This window comes from Mesoplodon bidens (assembly GCF_964165515.1).
Source record: "Mesoplodon bidens genome assembly, chromosome: 3".
Classification (NCBI taxonomy): Eukaryota; Metazoa; Chordata; class Mammalia; order Artiodactyla; family Ziphiidae; genus Mesoplodon; species Mesoplodon bidens.
In genome coordinates this window covers 77,279,629-77,294,603 of record NC_138178.1, presented here as the reverse complement: position 1 = coordinate 77,294,603, position 14,975 = coordinate 77,279,629, and the positions used below count along the sequence as shown (strand labels likewise).

The 14,975-nt window shown below is 40.0% G+C and overlaps 1 long non-coding RNA gene across 1 annotated transcript in view; it reads left to right on the top strand.

The window, feature by feature from the left end:
• LOC308614691 overlaps positions 1 to 9,195 on the top strand; it is a 40,059-nt gene extending 30,864 nt beyond the window's left edge. The window contains exons 2-3 of the long non-coding RNA XR_014015421.1: positions 5,507 to 5,654; positions 9,029 to 9,195. This is a non-coding gene — a long non-coding RNA (uncharacterized lncRNA). The remainder of the gene's footprint in view (positions 1 to 5,506; positions 5,655 to 9,028) is intronic.
• Positions 9,196 to 14,975: the final 5,780 nt, after the last annotated feature.

Here is a 14,975-nt window from a genome sequence, read left to right as displayed (position 1 = left end):
CTAGCACAGATTTGGTGGGGGGGTTTCTCAGAAATGATGACATACAGGGAGAGGGCTGGTGGATGATTGTGAATTAGCCATGCAGGTTTTGGTGTGGGGAGAGAGGAGGCAACTATTCCAGGCCAAGGGAAGAGCAGATGCAAGGTCTGTGAGGAGTGAGCAAACTTAGCTGGATTGTGGAGCACAGAATTTGAGGAGAAACCTGGCAGGAGAGAAGGCAGAAGAAAGGGTAGGGATGAGAATGGGGAGAGAGAGTAACAGTGGAAACTTCTCCCATTCCTACACCAAACTCCATGAAAGAGGAAATGACGTCTGTGGTCCCATTCTGTCCTAGGGGAAAGATGATTTCCTTTAAAACCCAGACTTTCTGGGTACTGAAGGAAAATAACAACACCTGAGCACTACTATATACCAGGCACAGTTTTAGTTACTTTATATTGATTTAAACAATCCTGTGGTATAGGTACTCTTGTTCTACCCATTTTATAGATGAGGATATTGAGGCAAGGAGAGTGAAATGATCTGCCCAATGAACTCAGCTGGTGCCTTCCCTGGACTGAAACCCAGGGAGCTTGGCTCCAGGGAATATCCCTTCCACAAGGAGTGCTTGTAGCAGTGAGGTGTCCCACGAGCTGATTCAGGAATGCCTGTAGAGCTTCCAACAGTGCCATAGCAACTATAGAAAATTCTCCTGAAGTTAGTATATTAATATAAGACATTTACTCTTTCGTTTTTAAAATTTTGGGGCAAGACAATGTTTTAATAAAATGTGCTTATGAAAATAAAGATGTCCTTAAGCTCAACTTATATCTACTATTGCAAGTTATGGAGGTTTACCATGAAAGAACTTCCAGACACCTTTTATCTTTACCTTTGCTTTTTCTTTAACATGAGTAATGAAACTAGACAGGTCATTGTCCGTTAAAGTCAATAACACTTCCTGGTTTCCAGGAGGTGACAATGATGACTTTTCTTTGCCTTTTCAGCGCTGCTACACTTTGTTGAACTTCAAGGACTAGGTTTTATTATGACTTATTCACGATTTTATTTTACTTTGTAATTTTTTAAAGCAAAATTTCTCTTTTTTGTAGGTGGTGTGACATTCTTTTGTCCCCAAATGAAAATGCAGGCTCCAACCATCCCTGAAATGCCTTTTTGAGTGTCTCTTTCAGAAGCTCATACATTAGGATATCGAAGGTGCAATATGGCTTTTGATGCACGTGTAGTAGCATAAAGTGAAATTCTAGAGAATACACTACATTTTCAAGAAAAAAAAGTTAAAGAGGTGGGGCAGATTAAATAAAAAGAAGCTTATTTTAAACTGTGATGCCTTTATCCAGGGAGTTTGTTACTGACCTTCTACATGACAACCTCCGAATTAACATCGCCTTGTTAACATTTCCAGTGCATGCATAACTTCTGACTAAACTCTACTTTCCATTGGGAAAAAGTCATGCTTGTTAACTGTTTTCAAGTTTGGCAGATTTACTCTGAGAATACTGGTCAAAATCAGATTCAAAAACAAAAACATCATGTAATATTTATATTATCAGAAAAAATGTTTTTATGAAAAATATTTTAGGAACATCTATAATTAGGTCCTGAAATAGTTTTTTTTTTGTATTGTTTAATTTTTTGTCCCTGTCAACAAATGTTTGTCATATTAGATCAGATCATTTGATGTTTACATCCTATTTCCACTTTCCTTCCAGGACATATGAGCACAGGCAAACACTTTTTAGTTATCCTGATCAAGGGTGGGGAACATATTTTTGCTGACCCCACTTGTAATCAACTGTGATCTTCTAGAAGCAGGTGAATTGATTGCTTTTATCTTTCCCAACTAGTCAGAGGAGCGGGTCATACATTATTCTGCCCTTTTGAAAAATGCAACTCAGTGATTGATTTTATGACTGCCTGTAGCAGCAAATTCCTCAGAATGAATTCTACCAGGTGGAGAAGTATTTCCTATAACTTGCTTTAAATTTCTTTAACATTAGCTTCTCCAAGTGGCTCAGTCTCTTATGGGACAATGTAATAAGGATCTATCAGTTTCACTGCCCAGTACCTATCTTTAATGCCTAAGTAAATCTCTTATTTTCCAGCCCTGACTTAGTAATTTTAACTTTTGAAATCTCTTGTCATGAGTGAATCTACACTACTCGATTTCTTGCGCTGCTCTGGAGCTCTGCCATCCCTGAACTACATTCTTTAAGGTGAGAAAGTGAAAAATGGAGACAATAATGCAGATGAACATGGATTATTCTCCTCTATAATGCTATGGTACTATGCTCACTCTTATTTTTTTATCTTCTTGATTTCTCTGAACAAAAAAAAGGAAAATTCATGGAAGACAATGGAAAGTTGCTTTGAAAAATTTTTATCTAGTTCATATTCACATACAGTGCAATGTTCCCTTTTACAGCAGTATACAGTTGGGGATTCTTTATCCTTTAGAAAATGACCTAAAGGCGCTTTGACATTAATTGTTCTAATTTCAACATCCCCTGGGGGTGGGGTGAAGCCTTCTTTTTATTTAATAGAATAGATATCTATTTCATTAAATAAATGGAGATCTCAAATATTAGTTACTAATGAAATCAAATTATATATAAAATGTCCAACTATACAAACACCACATTTTTCTCTAGATTTTTGCCAAGATATACCTCATCTCCATCTGCACCCCCAAATAATATTATTTCTAGTGTCTTTCTTAATTATGTAATGTCACTGTCAATTTGGACTTATTTGGTGACAAGAAAACTTGTGTAAGTTTTTCAAACCTTAAGTGAAAAAATTATATTTTAACAAAACATATTTTGTGATTTATTTATTGAGATATATGTGAGAGAGATATGATGCTTTGTGCTTGTTTAGTAAATTGGCTTTGAAATTGTATATTTAAATTGTGGAGGCAGGACCCAGAAGGACCAAAAAAAAGAAAAGACACATCAAATTGCAGTACACACTGAGGCAAGGAAGATTTTAATTTTGTTTAATTATGGTGTTTCCATGAAGAGGAGATGATAGAGGAAGGAGAGAAAAAGAGGAGGGGAGAGGCCACATGGTAGGGGGGTATGACAAATTAGGAATGCCTCTGCAGTGATGCTGTTTTTGCCCTTTCTCTCATGTTCTTCCCTCCCTCCCTCCCTCCTTCTCTTCCTTCCTCTCTCACTTTCTCCATATCTTCTCTCTCTTTTACTTCCATCAAAGATTATTGAGCACCTACCATATGCAAAGATTGTGCTTCCATCAAAGATTATCAAGCACCTACCATGTGTAAAGACAGAAACAGTCTCTGAACTCAAAGCAAGAAACATGCAATCAAAAAGCAATTGCATGAAGTGCCTTAGAAGTCATTGTATAGGAACCAGTGGAGCGTGGGTAAAGAGCCCACGTCTTAGTTGAGGGGGCTGTGAAGATTTCCTGTGGGAAGCTGTATTCAAACTGATGCATGAGGGATGGGTGGAAGTCAGCCAGGAGAAGAAGGAGTTAGGAAGAAAAAAATTCACCCATAAAGCAAACAGAGTGTGTGGCAGACAAGCTGAAGGATGTCCAGGAGGGCAGGAGGGTTGGAGGGCTGGAGGGCAGGGGAGGGGTGGAGGGTTGAAGGGTAGGGTTCTAAGGAAGAGTTCACTAGTGAGGACATCAGGGCTTGGAGTGCCGGTTATTTGATGTTCTTTTCCCTAAATCTAGTAAAGATTAGATAGAGTTGAAATCATTACAATAAAATACTTTGAAGTCACTTTAGAACTTCAAAAAAGAGGACCATTAGAAATTCAAGAATACACCAAACATCCATATCCCTGGATCCTCCTCCCTATATGGGGACCAGAATATGGGATATGGGCAGCCCTGGGGGACTAGCTGGGTATAATGGTGGTTACTGTATCTGTAAACTGGCAGAGGCTCAGCATCAGGCACATACAACTTAGAGATACCATAGAAAACTCCTTTCCAGATATGTAGTACTATTTTTTTAAGGATTTTTTTTGATGTGGATCATTATTAAAGTGTTTATTGAATTTGTTACAATATTGCTTCTGTTTTATGTTTTGGGTTTATTTTGGCCACAAGGCCTGTGGGATCTTAGCTCCCTGATCAGAGATTGAACCTACCCACCCTGCAATGGAAGGCGAAGTCTTAACCAGTGGACTGCCAGGGAAGTCCCAGATATATAGTACTTTTACTACTAGCTCTCAAAACTTTTTTCTTTTAGTCAAAGCCATGAAAGTCATAAAAATTAAACAACGTTTTAGCTTTCCCATGCGGGGGAGGATCACTCTGTTGACAATGAGTGGAAATTAAAGGTCAGAGTCAAGATCCCCCTGCTCATCTTCCCACTGGTACAGAAAAATAATTGCAGGGCTCAGACTGCACCTGAAGACAAAAGCCCTAGGGCCCCTCCATTCATCTATCCATGTCTCCATGACTGACAGGAGAGCAAGGGACATTCAGCTTCAGGTTGAGAACAAAATTTGGTAGAATAGGGCTCCTTGGAGCCCAGCATATTTCTGCCTCAGGAAGTCATGATTTACTGGACATCAAGAAGGCAATTTGAGCCCGCATCCTTCTTCTAAATATTCTTGATGAATGAGTTTAACATCTCAGTTTACTAGTCTATCTGCTTATATATCTTATTTGATCCTCTAATTTTATTTTTGTTTGGCCTAATGAAGGCAAGTGGTCAGGAGAGATATCTAAGATATAGGTGCTCTTTTACAAATGCAAGAAAGTATTCTGAAGCTTGGTTGAGGAGTCAGTGTAAGGTCCTAGACCATCATTCAGTTTCTGGCCTTAATATTCTTTTATACCAGAAAAAATTAAAGTTGAAGCAGAAGTTATTTGCCAAATCATTACAGAGCCATGACTCACCCACGTTCTCACAGAGGTAGGGAAATGCTTTGGGTGCAGAGACAAACAGCATGGGACCAGTGTCTTTATGCTTTAGGTTGATATGTTGCTTAAACATTTGAAACCGTGTTTTCCTCAAGGCATATATAGGACAAAACTCTTTTGCTTAGACATATTTTAATATAGTTTGCATTAATAATTAAATTTTAACTTAGAAGAGATTCTAAACTGAAATTGTTTTATTAAAATACTATCTATCTATCATCTATATTTGGGGGAGAAGGAGAATAGGGGTTAGGATAATGTGTGTGCTAATTCAGATTCAAAGAGGCCAATCTGATATTTTGAGAGGCTATCTCCAACTTCACGTGACACCACTAACTGAGTAGCCACATTTGTGGAATCCCCTTGTGCAGGCAAAGTGCTTGTCAGGCAGGGATATCACCATGTCCCCTGGATCCTGGAACACTCCCCAGAACCCTTTCCTGAGTTTTCTACAAAGAAGGGACTCAAAACACACTTGCTGAACTGAATTAAATAACGGAGCAGCACAGCTGGTGGCATCTAAGGATGCTGAAACACTCAACCCCAGTGTCCATGCCTGAACCCTGATACTACTAATTTCTTTCCTGCCTATTTCCTGTTCCAGATAGAAGAATACCCATAACTGGGGTAGCCAACTCAAAATAGCAATGATGACAACAATAGTGCAGTAACGACCTAGATTGAGCACTTACTGTGCATCAGAGACTGTTTCAAGCACTGATTTTCTGTGATCCTTACAGCAGCTGGAGGAGGTATGTTGCTTTTATTATTTCTGTTTTACAGCCAAGGGAGCTCAGGCTTAGAGAGGAACTGCTCAATTTCATAGGACTATAAAGGGTGGAGCCAGAAATCCGAGTTGGTTACTATTGTCTGATTCTTGATACTGTGCTGTTAATCATTGTCCAAACTCAGCAGGCTGGACCTTAAAGCCCAGAAGGTTTTAGAAAACCTAGATAGATTTCCCTGGGCCCTAGCACATCTAAAGCAAATTTAGAGTGGGACACCTCCCCTTGGGACCGATTCTTTCCTTCTTTCCTTTGTCCTTCCTTTCTTTTTCTCACAACTCTATTAAGCTGTGCCAGGAACTGCAAGACACTTGTGTCGGTGTGGGAGAGCAGAACGAGAAAGACCCTGCTCATTCTGATCCTCTGCCCTCTTCCTGTTCTTCTCACAGGACTGATGGGCTAAACAGTCTTAATACCTGGCTGTCACCATCCCTTTGGGAGACTCCAGCAGACCCACATGTCCTACAGTTCAAGTTTTCAAACCTACCTCTTTGTAATTCCTAAGTAGAATTCTGTGCTCTGTTGTCATATTTCAGTTTTACAGTTACTCCAAAATATTTTGATCCAAATGTGCCCTTAATGTCGTGCTTTATTAATGCAATATGACTCATATTAGTGACTGCTTGCTTTTGAGCCATATGCCCTGAATAAGTTATCGGGTTTCATTGTTTACCCTTAGTTTAAAAAAAATTCCATACGCTCTGACCTCATGACACCTAAACCCCGCGCATGCAGTTAAAACAGGAAAACTATAGTTATCTGATATCATGAAGGTAAATCAGCTGGTAGAAACACTCAAATGTTTCCTTTTGCATTGGTGTGAGGGCATTGTGGGAGTCATAGATTATTAGTCAGGAAAGCATAGGAGAGAATTTTTGTTTGTTTGTTGGTTAATTTCCAGAGTAAACCCAATACAAACATACAGCTACAGCACACTTATTTTTCATTGTTAACACATATAATTATGTCATCCTAGAAGAATTGCCCAAAGAAATAGAAAAAAAAATTACCATATGGATTGCTTAATGGCCCTCATCCTGCCTGCCTGTGGAACTGTGTGAGAAAGGAAAATACATGAGCATTAGTCAGGCCCTCGGGGTGTGGAGGCTTCTCACTGTCAGCAGTGCCAGGTTAGCCGGGGTGTCTTTGGAGCAGGCTTTGGCAGGCTACCAGAGAGAGGGCATTTCATAATCCAGGACTTACCCTGGAGGATTCTGAGCCAAAAAGACACTGTTGAGAGTCAAGGGCTAGAGTAGAGTGAGAGAATTTATTCTGTGGACCAAAAGCTCCGCACTTAAAGACATTTCCTTTCTAGTTTAGGTTTCCTTTTATTTTAGCTGCTGCACATTTTTTTCTCACCAGATTTCACAACGTACGAAATCATTCTGTATCTGAGTGAATTGTTACACAAATTCATCACTAAAGAATATACTGGCTATACGTGTGTGGGGGGGTGGTGGTGGAAGAGATGCTGGTGTTTGTAATAAGATATAATAATAATGAACTTTTACTGAGCACATTTACTAAGTGATGTGCTAAGACATGCATGAGATATCTCAGGTAATCCTCAGAGCCTTAGAGTCTGGGTACTATTACCTAGTTAATTTCAGTTGAGGAAATAGAAGCATGGAAAGGTTAAGTAAGTTGCCTGAGGTCACAGAGCAAGTAAGTCACGAAGGCAAGGCATGAACCTCTGTAGCTTGATCAACTTCATGTTCTTAAGAGCGACTCTTTGTTCCTCCAAATGGCCCCAGCTCTTGCCTTGGTGTCCCCCAGGATTTGTTCTGGTTCTCCATATTTGCTAGGGACTTATTGTGCTAACTAAAATGTACTTTAAAACTACAAGAAACACATTGGATTAAAAGACAGTTAGGCAATTTCTTACAAAACTAAACACACCCTTCCCATATGATCTAGCAATCACACATTCCTTGATATGTATTCATATGAGATGAAGATTTATGTACACACAAAACTTTGTACATGGGTGTATATAGCAGCCTTATTCATAACTGGCAAAACTTAGTACTTGTCAAGATGTCCTTCAGTAGGTGAATGGATAAAACAAACCTTGGTACAACCAGACTGTGGAATATTATGTGAAAATAAAAAGAAGTGAGTCATGAACAGACATGGAGGAAACTTACATACACTGCATATAATTCCAACTATATGACATTATGGAAAAGGCAAAACTATGGAGACAGTAAAAAGATAAGCTGTTGCCAGAGGTTTCATAGGGAGAGAGGGATGAATAGGTAGAACACAGGGGATTTTTAGGACAGTGAAACTATTCCATATGATACCCTAGTGGTGGATACATATCATTATATATCTGCGAAAACCCACAGAACATACAACAACAAATGAGCCCTAATGTAAACTATGAACTTTAGCTAATAATAATGTATCAGTATTGGATTATCAATTGTAACAAATGTACCACACCAATGCAAGATGGTGTTAGGTGGGCAAGGTGGGGAGGGGTGTGAGGGGATATACAGAAACTCAAATTTCCTATAAATCTAAAATTCCTCCAAAAAAAAGTCTATTGATTTAAAGAAAGGGTGTTGGTGAGTTTGGATGGGAGGGGCTGGGAGATAGGACTGGAGGAAGAGGTTTTACCCTTTCCTACCTTTTACATGTCGATTTAAAATAAATTAAAATTTAAAAACCAGTAAAGGAAAGAATTCTCAACTGTGGGCATGATCCTGAGGCTATGGCTTCAAGTTTTGTTCTTTTTTTTTTTTTTTTTTAGTGTGAACCAATTCTTTTTTTTTTCTTAACCACTGTTTTATTTTTTAATTTATTTTTTTGGCTGTGCTGTGTAGCTTGCAGGATCTCAGTTCCCAAATGAGGGATTGGACCTGGGCCACTGCGGTGAAAGCCTGGAATCCTAACCACTAGGCCACCAGGGAATTCCCAAGTTTGGTCCATTTTAAATGATGGAGTCTTGGTCTCCTGTGTTCTTTTTTTTTTTTTTGCGGTACGTGGGCCTCTCACTGTTGTGGCCTCTCCCACTGCGGAGCACAGGCTCTGGACGCGCAGGCTCAGCGGCCATGGCTCACGGGCCTAGCCACTCCGCAGCATGTGGGATCTTCCTGGACCGGGGCACGAACCCGTGACCCCTGCATCAGCAGGCGGACTCTCAACCACTGCACCACCAGGGAGGCCCGGTCTCCTGTGTTCTTGATGCAACAGAGGAGCCATGCTCAGGAACAACCTGTTTGGTCGGAAGGTGGCTGGGGTGGAGTCAAAGGGTGTTAGGTTGGGAGTTGCTCTAGGTCTTCATGCTGCGTGCTCTGACCCTGCTCAAATCTGCACATTCATCTCTTCCTCAGAGATTCTTCAGAGAGCCCATTCTGGTGGACCAGTTTGCACCCTGAGCTTGCTGAGATGAGACAATGAGACAACTTCTTTCTTGGGAGAAAGAAGAGAAAAGAAGAAGGCAAGGGGGAAAAAAAGAACAAAGAAAGAGACAAAGGAAGGAAGGAAGAGAAGGAGGGAGGGAGGGAGGGAGGGAGAATAATTTTGGTGGGCCAATCTGAAGGCTGATATAGCTTCCCAGTAAAGGTTTGGTCTTGGCAAGTGATGCTGGAGAAAGAAGGAAAGGTGTTTTCAGATCTTCTAGCAAAGATGGCTGGAATTTTTCCTAATCGCTCTCAACTCCAAACCTTGGAAAGAGCATTAAACCAAAAAGGGGACTAGCTCATGTCTGTCGCCATTTCCTGCATATTCACCACCAGGCCTGGTTGATGCCATTAATCATACAATGTGTCCATCTGTGTGCCTGTCACTTGAGCTACTCCCTATGGTCAGAAAAGCAGATGACAGGCAAATGCCAAACTCTTGGTTGTATGGGTCTTCAGTGGTGACTCTGTGTAGAGAAGTTACTTCTCTCTGCTTACATTTTAATTTTCATTATTCATTAAATTTTCTAATTTACTCTGCAAAATGAGGCAGTTATGTTTAGAGAGAATGGAATGAACCCAACTCCATTTGGCTTCCTTGCTGAACTGAGGACATGAGAGGTTTTACATATCTCTGGGCAGTTGATATAGTAGAAACACACACACACCAAACCTCATACAATGAATCAAGAATAAGGGTTATCTAAACAAACTAGTTTTCTATATAATCATTCAAGGAATGTTTAGTTTTATATACAGAATCATCTAGGACAAGCATTTTATTTAGTTGTGTTATACATAAATGACTTAAGACTGGAAATTTCCAGTTCTTACTGACTCCCCATCTTCCAGGGAGGTTATACCCATGAACTCTAATATGTAAGGGAATCGCCCAAGTTATGGAATATTATTTTCAACATGAAATTTTATTTCAATATATGGACCCCCAAAAGCCCCAATAAAGTTGAATTATTGTCTCAATGTGATGTTCCCAGAAAACCAGGACTTACAGCTCCTTCCCAGGCAGTTTTCTGAGAACTGCCTGACTGTTTCTGCAGCTGCTGTAGGCTGGCTTCAGGGTTCCTTTGGGTTCTTTCAGGATGAATCTTTAAATGGCACCTCGGTCTGTCCTTAAAAGCAAACTCCAGAAAGGTTTGATTCTATTTCTAGAAGTGAATTAATAATATCAGGAAGGAAACCATACATTCCAACTCTCTACAATCTCCTTCAGATTTCGAGACTCATTTTGGATAGTGAAGCACCTTCCCTGAGTTTTATTTCATCCATTTTCTTCATCAGAAGTGGTGGACTTGGGCTGTCTACCCCTACCCAATCTTGCTGGGGTTTCTCACCCCCACCCAGTGGGAGAAAATCATGAGAGCAATGGGCATGAGTTATATTCACAAGACAAAGGAAACTAACTGGGCATCATTCTCAGTGTTGGCTTTGTTCATGCCATCCTCTACCAACGTAGCCTCTAGATCCAGACAAAGGAACTCTTGAACAATGGATTTTTTTCCAAAAGTGAATATTTCACACATTTCCAAAGCTCTCAAGCAACAGTAAACCACCGCCCAGTTACTGAAGGCCTGCTCTGATTCAGCCACCATGCCAAATGCTCTACAAACTTTGTCTACAATCTTACTGGTACTATTATTTCTGTTCCACAGATGAAGATTCTAACACTTAGAGGTGTTATATCATCATCATCATCATAAATAGCAATAACGGTGATTTACACTGATGAACTCTTTTTCAGAAACATGGAGAGCCATGTTATTTCCTGAATCCTCAAACAAGTTTGTAAATTAAGGACTGTTAATACCCCCATATCACAGATGTAGAAACTGAGGCTCAGGAAATTAGCTGCTGTGCCCAAGGTCATAGAATGCATCACATAGAAGTGTAAGAGTTAGCTTCACTCCAAAGCTTTTGACTTTCATTGCTACAATTTCTGGCTATGCAGTGGAGTAAAAATGAACTAAAAATTAATTACAGAAATATTTCATTAAGAAGAAAAGGGAAAAGTTAGGACAAAAGAGAAGAATTAAAAAATTTTGCAACTGGAAACTTAAATTTTAAAGTTTGGAACAATTAAGCATTCTTACTAATAAACATTATACCACATTAAATGTAAATCTCTTCAGTGTCGACAACAGTGACTGCTTTAGTCTCATAGTCAGAGGTCTTTTATCTTTTTTTTCTTAAAAAAAATCTTTTTCCAAAACTTAAAACAACTTTAATATTTGTGAAAGTAAATGTTAAACAATAAAAGGACATCAGAGTTTTGGAGTATTACAATGACTTTTTTTTCTTAAGAATATGACTCATGTACTGCTTTATAATAACACTCAGGAAGTAAAAATCATTTGCATGAACAATAACTTGCGGTTGTAGGGATTGTGTGTAAAGTGAAAGGAGAGATAAATACTTTTAGAGGTGTGATGGTCTTCTCTTAGGTATAATACAATAAAATATAATAGTATCCACTAAGGAGAAGAGCAATACTTCCTACTTTGGACCAGGTATTACCAGGTATGATCTTTGCAGTTTCTATTACCTCACATTCAGAACTAAACACATGCAATTCATCTGACCTATAGAGGAGGGGATGAAAAACAAAAAAAGATCCATTTTATTGAGAAAAGAAAGATATATGAAAATAATGCTTATTTAACAAAGTGTAAAAAAACTCTTGGTTCATTTTACTTGTTGAGACTGATAAGTCTAAGAGTCTTTCATGGATTTTTATTTGTGCATTTATAGTACAATGTGGTAAAGCACAAGAAAAAGCTGCAGGAGAGATGCAGTTGCACACCGCGCCACTAAGAACCAAAGGACTTCAGCCTGCTTACGTTTCATGGACTTGAATCAATCTTTCTTCCTCCAGCATCTCCATTTTGCCCCCTCCCTACGCACACGTGTGCACAGGCATTGGTGGAGGGAGGGAAGTTTATTCTCCACAAACAATTCGCTCTTTGGCCACTCTATGAGCGTGTCAACCAGGTTGCCAATTCTGATGTAGACACCTGTCCATTTGGAACAGGAATGAAAACAGCCACTCATTTCCTAGAAACCATCAAACACCCTGTCAGGGAACAACAGCTCTCCATTAACTGCAATCTGGGCAAGACATGAACGGGTCACATCGATAGCCAATTACCAATCCTCTGAGCCATTCGGCTTCCTTCAGATTGATGAAAGTTCCTGATTCTTTCATTACAATACAGTTTGAGGAGGGTTATCTTTTAATCATGGTGATAATAACCTGCTAAAACTTTAATTTTTGTTGAGCAATAGGGTTTTTAAAACAATGTTAAGCAGAACTTGCAAATAAGGGTATAAGGCCAAGCCATATGTTAAGGTGACTCCCTGAATGATATCTTCATTGTTCAAACAACAGCAAAAAGGATTTTAACCACATGGCTATTGGATTCTGGAAATTTTGCATAATTTCAAATAGAAGCATGTACATTTTCCTGTGTGTGTGTGTGTGTGTATGTGTGTGTGTGTGTATGTGTTGGAGGGCTCTTAGCTCTTTATCTTGTTCTTTGTCCTTTGTCTTGCAAGACACTGGCTTGGTGTTTCTAAGTATGACATCCTCATGAATCCTGGGTGCAAAATATTTTAGGTTAGTGCTGCCTACGACTTTCAGATGAAATGTCACCATTGAAGTGAAATTTTTGAGAAAGCTGGGTCCCAAGTTTACGAGCTCCTCCCTGGCAGAGGCTGGAGACTAATGTGGGTTTAATGTTGTTATGAGCCAGGCGGCTGAGCGGGGTAACAATATGAGTCTGTTGGACATGTCTTCTGGGTTGTCACGTTCAATTTGCACATGACCTCTTGGCCAAAAAATGGGAAAGAAGTGGTAGAATGTGGAACTGAAAGCTCATATTATTGCTTTGACAGCTTCACTCATCTAGAAGTAATGCAAAATGCAATTTATATTTATACACTCTGACCTCCTGGGCAGAGAAGGAAAGTATCTAATGATGGGTCGAGGTAGTGGAGGAAGAAACAGATCTGAATACAGCTGGAATTTGTCTACATTTTTGCTTTTCAACCGTTCAATTACAGTCAAAAGATAAATGAAACACGAACAGTGCACTGGTGAGGTAGTGACTCAATTATTTTATAGTGACTGGGTTCTGGCTTTGAGTCTTGGCAAAGGTGGCCTCGCAACACGCCTTATTTCACTGGAGACAGATAATCTGTCTGCTCTCACTGGACAAAGGCCCTCTGCTTGTAGGTGCATCATTATGCCCATCAGAGAGGAAAAAAGACACCAGCGAGTCAGTGACACTCCGGATTGCATTTGGAAATTCTTGAGAGGGGCTGACACGTTAATCCTATTAACCAAGATAAATCAAGTCAGTCCTGGTGGTAACTGGGGCATTATTCACTTTCGAGTGGAAATAGGCAGTGGGCAGAAAGCACCATTTTCTTTTGTGCATCAGGAAATTTACTGGCTTTTACATGCTCCCAAATAGCTTCCTTCTGAATAGAGTCTATGAGCTAAGTGGGGAGAATGGGACTATAATTGTCTGGATCCTCAAATATGTCCTGAGGATTTCAGAACAGGGGTTTAAATGAATACCGTTTCTAGGATCTACAGCCTCATAGTCTCTATAAAACTAGGACACACGGGGAAAAGGATTCTGGCTTTGTCCAGAGATTAAAAGGGACAATAATCTTCACCTTCATAAAGGCAGCAGCTCCTGAATGGCTGATGGCCAACTATCACTTGAAGATGCCCACATCAAAGGTTATACTACAGACTCACAGATCAACCTTGGGAAATAAAGAGAAATGGGAGGTTGCGATAAACAATGCAGTAGAGTATTCCTAAAATGATTGCTCAAACAAGCATTTTTGTCTATATTCTTGCTAATTTTTTCTTAATTTTTATTCTTTGGGTGACAAAGAGTCTCCACTGCTTAAGTTTTCCTAGATGTATTAAACTTCTTCCACTATGTCCCACCGGTGCTTTCTGATGCAGAAGACAGAAATACATTTTCTTCCTTAACTGAACAGAATGGACTTTTATGTGGAGGAATATCAGATAATCCAGACTCTCAAATCAAATCTTCCTACTTTCCCTCTCTTATCACAGTTTATAACAGAAACTCTCTACCGCTCCCCTCCACCAAAAAAAAAAAAAAAAAAAAAAGGGAAATCACTTGCAGATTTCAGCTGGTCAATTTCTGCAGGTTTCTTTTAAGGAACAAAATGTCGTTTGGGTTTTAAAAATATTGTTTCTAAGGTTTCACTAACTTCCCAGTGTAGAAAGAAATTAGCAGAGAGTGTGTGAATTGGAGAGGGAAGGGTGCAGGAAGTCTGGAACCTCAGTCACACAGGCCAGAGTCAGGGCACCTGTCTCTTGGGGATGCTCTGAGGAGGTAGGATAGCATGCCTAGGGGTAAATTAAGAATAGGATGTTTCTGCCTTACAGCTGGATGAGAATAATCTCACAGCCGCTCTTCCTTTGTGGGTCTTTGAAGAGGAGTTCTGGGATTGGACATGGGGCCCTAGAGGCCAGGGAGGAGACCATCTCCATGAGGACACCGGACAGCATTTTCTTGAGGGAACTCCCTACTTCCTTGTTTAAACAAGTAAACCCAGGACAAAATAATGCGCCAGGGAGACAGCTGCGGAGTTTTTGGTTCCCCTTTCCCAGTTACATCTCCCCCCCCACCCTTATCTTCTTCCCTAAGCCCTCTTTCCCATTGGGTGACATCGCAGACATTGATTCTCCTCTGTCACAAATGGTGGAAGACAAATTGAAAAATGGCTGGAGACACCCTGACTCCCCTCAGCCACCTTGGGGTATTCCAAGGTGACTTCTCTGGGGGTAGTCAGGTAAGAAGAGATGGTGCAG